The sequence below is a fragment of the Cibotium barometz genome, chromosome 3 (assembly GCF_041138505.1).
Source record: "Cibotium barometz isolate CiBa-2024 chromosome 3, ASM4113850v1, whole genome shotgun sequence".
NCBI lineage: Eukaryota > Viridiplantae > Streptophyta > Polypodiopsida > Cyatheales > Cibotiaceae > Cibotium > Cibotium barometz.
The window spans coordinates 72,241,481-72,253,370 of NC_141048.1; positions in this window are offsets into that span (position 1 = coordinate 72,241,481).

Consider the following 11,890-nt stretch of genomic DNA (forward strand, 5'->3'; position numbering starts at 1 on the left):
CCCCCTCGCCACCTTCACTATCCCTTAAACTTAGGAACATACAAAGCATTCTAGGATATACCCTCCACATCTGCCAAACCCCCACCTTTTCTCGATGTTAGCCTCACCACACCCCCTTCATCATCAACACCCCCTCCACCCTCGTCTTGCTGGCTCCACAACCCACCACTCGAAGAAGGGGAGATTCTGCCACCATCACCATTCCAGCACGAGGAAGTAGACCCTCTACCAAACCCTTTGAATTGGTGTGATCCTCTGGACCACATGAAGTTTGAGCTAGCCGTCATCATCCTAATCAATTGACAACTCCAAAATCACCACCCCATCACCCACGTCACTGATCACCTTCGACATATATTTCCTTCACCCGTACCTCGACGCCAAGCACACAACCTAGCGGCATGACCACCCATCCCGAACCCACGACGGCGAATACCACCGGCCACCCGCCGACTGCCGCCGCTGCTCATCCCATCACATTTAATCTCATGGGTGAGCAGCCGGCCTGGCGGATGGTCCTTCCTTAGCAAACCCTTCATATGGTTGGGAGGTCTATTGTAACGCACCTCGCGCACTAAGGTTCAGCCTTGATTACCTTCCCATTCGAAGACAGTGGGCCTGGAAGACGTTCCATGAAGAACAACAGCAGAACCCGAAGTTGCAATTCAACTTCACATGGTTCACGCCGCCCCTGTCAACACAACATCCATGTACTCAAGAATCCATGGTCAGGCACTTCCCCACGAATTCATCCGCCTACGACCACGTCCCCCGCCGACCCAGCGGCGGCGGTGATTGCCATCTTTAAGTTCTAAAGTCTCAAGGAAACCCAAGCTATCAAAACCTGGCCTTGAGATATACTCAAGTCAAAAGACCTTCTCATTCAGCTCATTTGTATACAATGGCAACCCCATTTGTGTTTGAAAAGTGCACTAAAGGGTTTTATACTTGGCAAGTCAAAGTCAAGTTCTTGTAAAGGAATCACTTTAGGGGATTGTTAGTGGGAGAGAGAAGTACTTAGAAAATGAAGATTTGCAAAAAAAATATCTGGTTAAGCTGGGATAAAAAAAGGATTAACCATTATTGCATTAGGATTAGGGGATGGATGTATTTATCACTTTAACAAAGTTAAAAGGGACTCAAGTCGATTTGGGCCCAAGGCCAAGGGATAAAGGCGATGTGAAAGGGGCCAAGGGCTAGGACCAGGGTTGGGGGCATGCCCATAGACGTGAATAAGTGTAGTGTGAAAGGGTGGCCTAGTATATAAGTGAATATGGGCCAATGTAATATGAATCTTTTGATAATCAAGATTACACAAGTTCTTTGGTTTCTCTTCTTGTTCTAATCTTACGCTAATCTTTTATGCTTTCCTTAATCCTAAGCTAATTATGCTAAATTCAGGGTGCCACTCTCTTTCATTGATATCAAAGCCATGTCTTTATCTAATTTTTTGATTTTTTTAAAATTTCTTACATTTTCTTGGTTTTTCTTGAACTTTCTTGATTTTCTTGATTTCTTGATCAAGAAATGGATATGGTGATTGTGGGATGATGAAAATTTCTTTGATTTTTGGTTGTTCTAAGCTTTTGGGGGGAGGGCTATGGGTCAGTGTCTCGAGACAAAATCTGAGGTGGCTACTCTAAATTTGAATGGGAGAACCAAAATTGGGAGAAATTCGCTAATCATGATTAGAGATGTTAATCAAAATATTTTTCCTCAATAATCTCTTGCTCTGTGCAATTTCCATGGCCATGGGACCAAATTTTACTCAAATCTTTTGCTATTCTTTGGGACAATCATCAACAAGCAACTCCTCCTTCTATTTCATGAAGCTGGAAGACAAATGATGCGCCAATTGATCACACGCGCAGAAGATCGCAGCTCACATGCAATGTCAACGTCATAAATATGCGCACCCAAAGCCTAAGTAAGCTTGTGGAGGCCGATTACATGGTGATTCAAGACGATTTGCAGCGATCGTGGCATCTCTATGTATCTGATCGTGGCGATCAACATCCAATTTACGTTCGATCCAACAGTGAAGACCTTCTTTGGCGACGCGACAGACCACCCTCCTGGTGGATAACCATGGGCATGTGCATGGTAGAAGACTTTTGGCACGGCTTCCTGGAGGACTGAGTAGTGATGAGAAGGGCACTCATATTTTGGCTGGTTTGCTAAGCACGAACAGCAGCAAGATGGGCACCAAAGCTATCTGCAGATGGATATAGAGTCTTCCAACAGCCACCACAAACAATGCTTACGAAAGCAATAACCAGTTTTCTGATCTACCTCCACTCTCCCACCATATCAATGCATACAAACATAGGCTTGAATATGTGAAACTAAGACTACTCTTGCCCATTCACATTTTTGCTACAGATAAGCAGCCTATTGTTGCCTTCGCCTCCCCCTCTCTTGCTAGCTTTGGCTTCATTTTCAACTCTTCCAATGCTTGTTGGCTGCAGAGTGAGAGTGATCCTTTGATGTGAAGGGCTGTAATGCACAATGTAATGTAGTAGCACACAGATTGAGTCTACACGAACTTCTTATTACCTCAGCAGTGCACATCGTGGACCAACAAATCCATATCTAAGATTGTTGTTGATCTAAAGTAAGTCTCAAATGCATGCTTCCAGTTAAATGGCTCTTCAATGGTGTATTGTGGTGACATTGGAGTTGGTTATGGCACATTGCATGCATAATGGTGCATGGAGGTATGCTATGATTCACATGGTTGGCTTTCATGTGTTTCCTTGAGCTTTTGATGAAAGATTTGGTACCGGATGTATTGAAAGCTTATGCTTATGAATTGTAATGATGGGGCATGCAACTATAAGTGCCAATTGTAAGTGAAATTCATATACACTTTCAAGTTCATACTATACAACTCACCCACACTTGTATTCATATGGAGGAGAAGCCGGGGGAGTATGTCTTGATCCGCCTTGCCGCCCCGTGAGTGCCTTGGAAAAGTGGTAAGGTAGAGGATTAGGTACCGGTGGTGAAGAAATGGCCCCAACTTGTGCCTAGTTTTGACCTAGATATGAGGGTGGGAAGAGCTTGGCGCTGGGAGATCGACAAGCTTCAATGCTCTACACCAACTTCCTAGTGCCTATTGTGGATGTGTGAGGGTATCTTGGCATATGGGGGAGTATGTCTTGAATCCGCCTTGCCGCCCCGTGAGTGCCTTGGAAAAGTGGTAAGGTAGAGGATTAGGTACCGGTGGTGGTGAAGAAATGGCCCCAACTTGTGCCTAGTTTCAACCTAGATATGAGGGTGGGAAGAGCTTGGCGCCGGGAGATCGGAAAGCTTCAACACTCTACACCAACTTCCTAGTGCCTATTGTGGATGTGTGAGGGTACCTTGGCATATAGAGGAGAAGCCGGCCGGGGGAAGTATGTCTTGAATTTCGCCTTGCCGCCGTGAGTGCCTTGGAAAAATGGTAAGGTGGAGGATTAAGTACCGGTGGTTAAGAAATGGCCCCAACATGTGCCTAGTTTCGATCTAGATACGAGGGTGGGAAGAGATTTGGTCGAAAGATTGGCAAGCTTCAATGCTCCACATCAACTTCCTAGTGCCTATTGTGGATGTATTTTATTGGGCAAGGATTTGGCAAGCATGGAATTTAGTATTGCAATTGATTTCAATTGATTTGATATTGAGATTTGATTGCAAAAACAAATGAGGTGCTACTAAATTTTTTGCAAAGGGCACTTATGCAAGGCACTTGAGGTTACATGTGGATGCCAAGTTACAAATTGTTGTGATTCATGCCTTCGAATAAGGTCCAAGACATTGGCAATGCAAAAGGGAAGTGCGGATTGTAATTGGAGAGAAGTTTGATAGTTTTCTGTTGTGGCACTAAATCCTAATTCCAAGAGGGTTAGGACTGCTTCCAAAGTTTTTGCGTAGTCTCATTCTACTCTCCAAGGGCTACGTTTGGAGCCCTCAAGTGCTCGATTCGGACTCCTTTTACTTCTCCAATTGGCAAGTCTATCCACAAGACAAAAAGTTTGCCTGATAAAAAAAATAACACTTTATTCTGGCGAAGTGAGAATAGGGTCAGGTTCCCCATACCACCCTAATCTTCCCATCTAGCCTTAGACCTCACCATTCGGACACCCCGAGCTATCGGGCTACATCCATTTTTTCACTAGATACCCTGTTTTTACAAAAATTAGGTTTTGGAGGACTAAACCTATTTTGACATCATGGCTGGATAGTATGCTCTTGCTGCCTCATTCCGACAACCTAAAAACTGCAAGACTTGGACCCTGTTTGCTTGGTCAAAGTGGCAATTTACTCACCGGTTGACTTTTCAAAGAAGTCAAAACAGAGAGTACTGCATTGATCGTGGTCAAAGTGATCATATATGGGGGTTCTACACGTCATTTCCTCTCTCTATAGAGCTAAAATGCTCGTAATTTGGAGTTTGAGAACCCATCCAACCAAAAAACCAGGGTAATACTTGGATGCTTTCGATAGTGAGGTTGCTAGTGATTACGGAGAGGAAGATGGCTATACCGACACACCGATAATGGCTATAGCATGGACACCAACAATGGCATTCACATCTATGAAGAATGTGAGACCCCTATTCCCACCGCGCAACGGATTCGGGGTACTAGCAGCGGAAGTAGCACTTCTTGCGCGAGGCAGGGTCCCACACTCGGGGCCTCGTCCGCGGATATCCGGACAAAAGACTAATCCGTCGGTTTTTCCAAAACCGAACCCGGAAAAACTTCCCTTATCCGGAAAGCACGGGCGATTCCTCCAGGATAACTTTTTACTCTAACGTAGTCAAGACCATTAATAATGATCAAACTGATCCGACTGCACCTATAAGGATACTCGGTCAGATCAAGGAAGAAACTTGCACTTGGATCATTGGGATCAACGCTTTTTTTCCCATCAAGAGGCACAGCCGTTGATTCCTATCCATAGAACAATTACTATCCGGGACTTATTTCATCTATCGTAATAACGGAAATTGAGTCTCGATTTACGGATCCATCAATCCAGCCTAACCCCATCCGATGCCATGGTTTAGCCAACCACCCAATCACTGTAGTGATGGGATCCAATTTGGAATTTGGTTAGGTTTTGTCCCGGGTACCAAGGAAAGAGTTCCAAGGCCCCCTAGCCGGAAGTTCATGCAAACATAAAACTAGCCACACCACTTACACACCCAATATGAAAATTGCCTTTTTTCTTAGCATCAGCTAACTTTAAAACAATCCTTTAATGAAACCATAGTACCACTGATCACAATCTTCCAATTTATCCAGTTGATTCATAATTTCCCATCATTCCTTCATCAGAGTATCTATGGCATCATTGGCAACTAGAACGCTCACCACCTGTCCACACAGGGGCCGTTTCAATAGTTCCTAGCCCATAATACTCAACAATATAATCACTTATCAAGATGGACTCTCGTTGAAGATCAGCAAGATCAAACAACAGATCCATATAAAAGAGCCATGGACTCATCCGTTGAGGACCAGCAAGGTCAGTCAACCAGATCCATGCCCGGTTCCAGAAAACAACTCTTACTCCTTGTTCCAATATCTTCCTCGACGCACGCGTGGGTATCCTGGGCGACCCAGAGCCCGAGCACCGTATGGTCAGCACCCTCTAGGATCCTTCGCAGGTGACCTAGCGCTTCACTCATAGGCCGCTTCCTTGGTCCCTCATCCACCGTACCGGAAGCTCACCATTTTAATCGAACCGAGGCTGGTCAAGACCTCGGCCGACCTTGCTACGCGAGACGTCCTCCATTGACTCTCCGTCAGCAGTTGCAACTTTATCAGATAGGTCTCCACGACCTTAATCACAAGACGGTCAAAATGCTATCCCAGCATTCTTGACATAAAACAGCCATTTACAAACAGCATTTACAACAGTTTACAAATACAATTTCTATATTAACTCTCATTTTTCCACATTATCCCTCATACAATCCACATTACTTATTCCACATTTCATTTATATGTGTACTCATCCAATCACATCATTTTCCATCTCTTCACTTCAGATTCCTTCATATCACATATCATATATTCACATCCATATCCACATCCATACATCCACATCCACATCCACATCCACATCCATACATCCACATCTACATGCTTATCTCCATTTTCACATCCTCATTTATACATCCACATCCCATATCCACATTCATACATACACATCCATATCCACATCCATATCCGCATTCATACATACACATCCATATCCACATCCACATGCATACATTCATTATCACGTCCTCATTCATACATCCACATCCACATACATACATACATCCACATCCACATTCCCATTCACATCTATACATCCACATCTACATCCACATTCACATACATCCACATCCACATTCCCATTCACATCTATACATCCACATCTACATCCACATACATACATACATCCACATACATACATACATACATCCACATCCACATTCCCATTCACATCTATTCATCCACATCTACATCCACATTCACATCCACATTCCCATTCACATCTATACATCCACATCTACATCCACATTCACATCCGTACATCCACATTCACATCCATACATCCATATCCACATTCCCGTTCACATCTATACATCCACATCTACATCCACATTCACATCCACATTCCCATTCACATTTATACATCCACATCTACATCCACATTCACATCTATGCATATACATCTTCATGTATACATCTATTTTCACATTCATACATCCATACTCCCATCTCCACATCCACACATCCATATACATACATCCATTTCCACATTCCCATTCATATAACCCCATATGCCTTCACATCTAATCTTTTACATCACATCCATTCTTGCCCTATCACAACCCATATACATCTTATCCTATCACATACACTTCTTACCTCATCCCATACACATCTTATCACATCTTAATTCATCTTATCACCTCTTATCACCTCTTATCACATCCTATCACATCTTAATTCATAGTCAAATAATTGACAATCATATGCCTTCCAACCCGAACTTGACAATGGATCATACAATGCATTTTCATGAACCTTTGAAGCATGAGCCACTCAATGCATGATCATCCAAAAGCATGGTCATCACATGTATCACCAACAAATGAGTCATCATCCCATTCATCTCACCAACAAACAAGTACTCATCCAAAATGTCATCAATGACCATGTTCTCACAATCTCGTGGCATCATGTCATGAGCTGAAAATTTCTCAATCAAAGCACTTATGAAAGTTGTCCAATCATAACCATTTTCAGCTTGCGTATCCCCTTTGACCACAGACACATTGTTTGGTATCCCTCCAATTCAACACCCATAATATGTGCAAAAACGCCCACCACACAGTCACACTCCATACATTGGTAAAATATAAAAAAGAACAAAGATCCTCCATTGCTTTTGGAAAAGCCCAAATCTAGCAACATTGAGTGTATAATAGGTCTTCTATCCTCACTCAAAGCAATATGGAAACCGAGAGTCAGCACCAACAATTTACATACATTGATCCTCCTTATCTTGGCTTCACTTGTAGTAGCTTCACCATCATCAAACATTGTGCGCATTTCCTTTCTCCAATCACTCCTATTGAAGAGAAGAGTGTTTGACAATGTGGCTCATTGATAGACAAGGGTAGAGGGTATTTGATCGCACATATGTATTGAAGAAGAATCATACATAGGCCTTCTTGATCGATATCTATCAAATTGCTGCATAGGCATACCAAATGCATTTTCCCTGCCTTGTTGCATCGGCATCCCCACCAACACACTTGTCTCATATGCACCACTTTGATGCATAGGCATACCATACACATAAGTTCCACCTTGTTGGATTGAATATGGAGGTAAGTTCCCCTTTCCAAACATAGAACTTTGATCCCAATCTCCTTGTTGCAAATGAGCTTGAGAGATAAATGTTGTGCCTATATGAGTAGCGTTAACAAAGGTTCATAGACTTGTGGTTCTATCAACCATGTCTTGAAACCTTTGGTCCCTTCTAGCTAAAGAATTTTGCATAGAGATCGTCAAAATACTCAAGTTTCCACTATCATCAAGCATCGGCATTGCATTTCTCCTTGTTGGCATTGTATCCAAATTCTCATAGTCCTAGGACTTCATCATCATTCTCATCAAATTCATCCCTTGTTGGCATTGTATCAAAATTCTCATAGTCCTCTTCATCACCCTTCTCATCAAATTCATCCACAAGGTCACATGCATTAATACTCTCACCGGTGGTGCCAAGTTGGAACTTTTCTTCACTTTCATAGATCCGATCTCCATTGATCCTCATTGTCATACATGCCCTCGTAAAAAGAATCATGACTACGATGAATATCGTAGTCATAGGCATCACGGTCATAATCATAGGCATATGCATTGCCACCAGAATTCACACCATCCCAATATCCTTGAGAATCATAAGCATACACTACCTCTTCCGCATCACACCCCCTATGTATATGTGGGATCTTCAAAGCTATGACTCCCCTCATTGAAGGTATAATCTTCAACATAACCTTCTTCTTCATAGATGTGAATGCCATTGTTGGTGTCCATGCTATAGCCATTGTCGGTGTGTCAGTACTATAGCCATCTTCCTCTCCGTAATCACTAGCAACCTCACTATCATAAGCATCCAAGTATTGCCCTGGTTTTTTGGTTGGATGGGTTCTCAAACTCCAAATTACGAGCATTTTAGCTCTATAGAGAGAGGAAATGATGTGCAGAACCCCCGTATATGATCACTTTGACCACGATCAATGCAAAAGTACTCTCTGTTTTGACTTCTTTGAAAAGTCAACCGATGAGTAAATTGCCACTTTAACCAAGCAAACAGGGTCCAAATCTTGCAGTTTTTAGGTTGTCGGAATGAGGCAGCATACTATCCAGTCATGATGTCAAAATAGGTTTAGTCCAAAACCCTAACTTTTGTAGAGACAGGGTATCTAGTGAAAAAATGGATGTCGCCCGATAGCTCGGGTGTCCGAATGGTGAGTGGTGCATATGAGACAAGTGTGTTGGTGGTGGGGATGCCGATGCATAGGCATACCATACACATAAGTTCCACCTTGTTGCATTGAATATGGAGGTAAGTTCCCCTTTCCAAACATAGAACTTTGATCCCAATCTCCTTGCTGCAAATGAGCTTGAGAGATAAATGTTGTGCCTGCATGAGTAGCGTTAACAAAGGGTTCATAGACTTGTGGTTCTATCAACCATGTCTTGAAACCTTTGGTTCCTTCTAGCTAAAGAATTTTGCATAGAAACCTCTCTCTATAGAGCTAAAATGCTCGTAATTTGGAGTTTGAGAACCCATCCAACCAAAAAACCAGGGTAATACTTGGATGCTTATGATAGTGAGGTTGCTAGTGATTACGGAGAGGAAGATGGCTATACCGACACACCGATAATGGCTATAGCATGGACACCAACAATGGCATTCACATCTATGAAGAAGAAGGTTACGTTGAAGATTATACCTTCAATGAGGGGAGTCATAGCTTTGAAGATCCCTCGTATACATAGGGGGTGATGCGGAAGAGGTAGTGTATTCTTATGATTCTCAAGGATATTGGGATGGTGTGAATTCTGGTGGCAATGCATATGCCTATGATGACCGTGATGCCTATGACTACGATATTCATCGTAGTCATGATTCTTTTTATGAGGGCATGTATGACAATGAGGATTTGGTCAACGCGGCAATGGAGATCAGTGAAGAAAAGTTCCAACTTGGCACCACCGGTGAGAGTATTAATGCATGTGACCTTGTGGATGAATTTGATGAGAAGGGTGATGAAGAGGACTATGAGAATTTGGATACAATGCCAACAAGGGATGAATTTGATGAGAATGATGATGAAGTCCTAGGACTATGAGAATTTGGATACAATGCCAACAAGGAGAAATGCAATGCCGATGCTTAATGATAGTGGAAACTTGAGTATTTTGACGATCTCTATGCAAAATTCTTTAGCTAGAAGGAACCAAAGGTTTCAAGACATGGTTGATAGAACCACAAGTCTATGAACCCTTTGTTAACGCTACTCATGCAGGCACAACATTTATCTCTCAAGCTCATTTGCAGCAAGGAGATTGGGATCAAAGTTCTATGTTTGGAAAGGGGAACTTACCTCCATATTCAATGCAACAAGGTGGAACTTATGTGTATGGCATGCCTATGCATCGGACACACTTGTCTCATATGCACCACTCACCATTCGGACACCCGAGCTATCGGGCTACATCCATTTTTTCACTAGATACCCTGTCTCTACAAAAGTTAGGGTTTTGGACTAAACCTATTTTGACATCATGACTGGATAGTATGCTGCCTCATTCCGACAACCTAAAAACTGCAAGATTTGGACCCTGTTTGCTTGGTTAAAGTGGCAATTTACTCACCGGTTGACTTTTCAAAGAAGTCAAAACAGAGAGTACTTTTGCATTGATCGTGGTCAAAGTGATCATATACGGGGGTTCTACACATCATTTCCTCTCTCTATAGAGCTAAAATGCTCGTAATTTGGAGTTTGAGAACCCATCCAACCAAAAAACCAGGGTAATACTTGGATGCTTATGATAGTGAGGTTGCTAGTGATTACGGAGAGGAAGATGGCTATAGTACTGACACACCGACAATGGCTATAGCATGGACACCAACAATGGCATTCACATCTATGAAGAAGAAGGTTATGTTGAAGATTATACCTTCAATGAGGGGAGTCATAGCTTTGAAGATCCCACATATACATAGGGGGTGTGATGCGGAAGAGGTAGTGTATGCTTATGATTCTCAAGGATATTGGGATGGTGTGAATTCTGGTGGCAATGCATATGCCTATGATTATGACCGTGATGCCTATGACTACGATATTCATCGTAGTCATTCTTTTTACGAGGGCATGTATGACAATGAGGATTTGGTCAACGCGACAATGGAGATCGGATCTATGAAAGTGAAGAAAAGTTCCAACTTGGCACCACCGGTGAGAGTATTAATGCATGTGACCTTGTGGATGAATTTGATGAGAAGGGTGATGAAGAGGACTATAAGAATTTTGATACAATGCCAACAAGGGATGAATTTGATGAGAATGATGATGAAGTCCTAGGACTATGAGAATTTGGATACAATGCCAACAAGGAGAAATGCAATGCCGATGCTTGATGATAGTGGAAACTTGAGTATTTTGACGATCTCTATGCAAAATTCTTTAGCTAGAAGGGACCAAAGGTTTCAAGACATGGTTGATAGAACCACAAGTCTATGAACCTTTGTTAACGCTACTCATGCAGGCACAACATTTATCTCTCAAGCTCATTTGCAACAAGGAGATTGGGATCAAAGTTCTATGTTTGGAAAGGGGAACTTACCTCCATATTCAATCCAACAAGGTGGAACTTATGTGTATGGTATGCCTATGCATCAAAGTGGTGCATATGAGACAAGTGTGTTGGTGGGGATGCCGATGCAACAAGGCAGGGAAAATGCATTTGGTATGCCTATGCAGCAATTTGATAGATATCGATCAAGAAGGCCTATGTATGATTCTTCTTCAATACATATGTGCGATCAAATACCCTCTACCCTTGTCTATCAATGAGCCACATTGTCAAACACTCTTCTCTTCAATAGGAGTGATTGGAGAAAGGAAATGCGCACAATGTTTGATGATGGTGAAGCTACTACAAGTGAAGCCAAGATAAGGAGGATCAATGTATGTAAATTGTTGGTGCCGACTCTCGGTTTCCATATTGCTTTGAGTGAGGATAGAAGACCTATTATACACTCAATGTTGCTAGATTTGGGCTTTTCCAAAAGCAATGGAGGATCTTTGTTCTTTTTTATA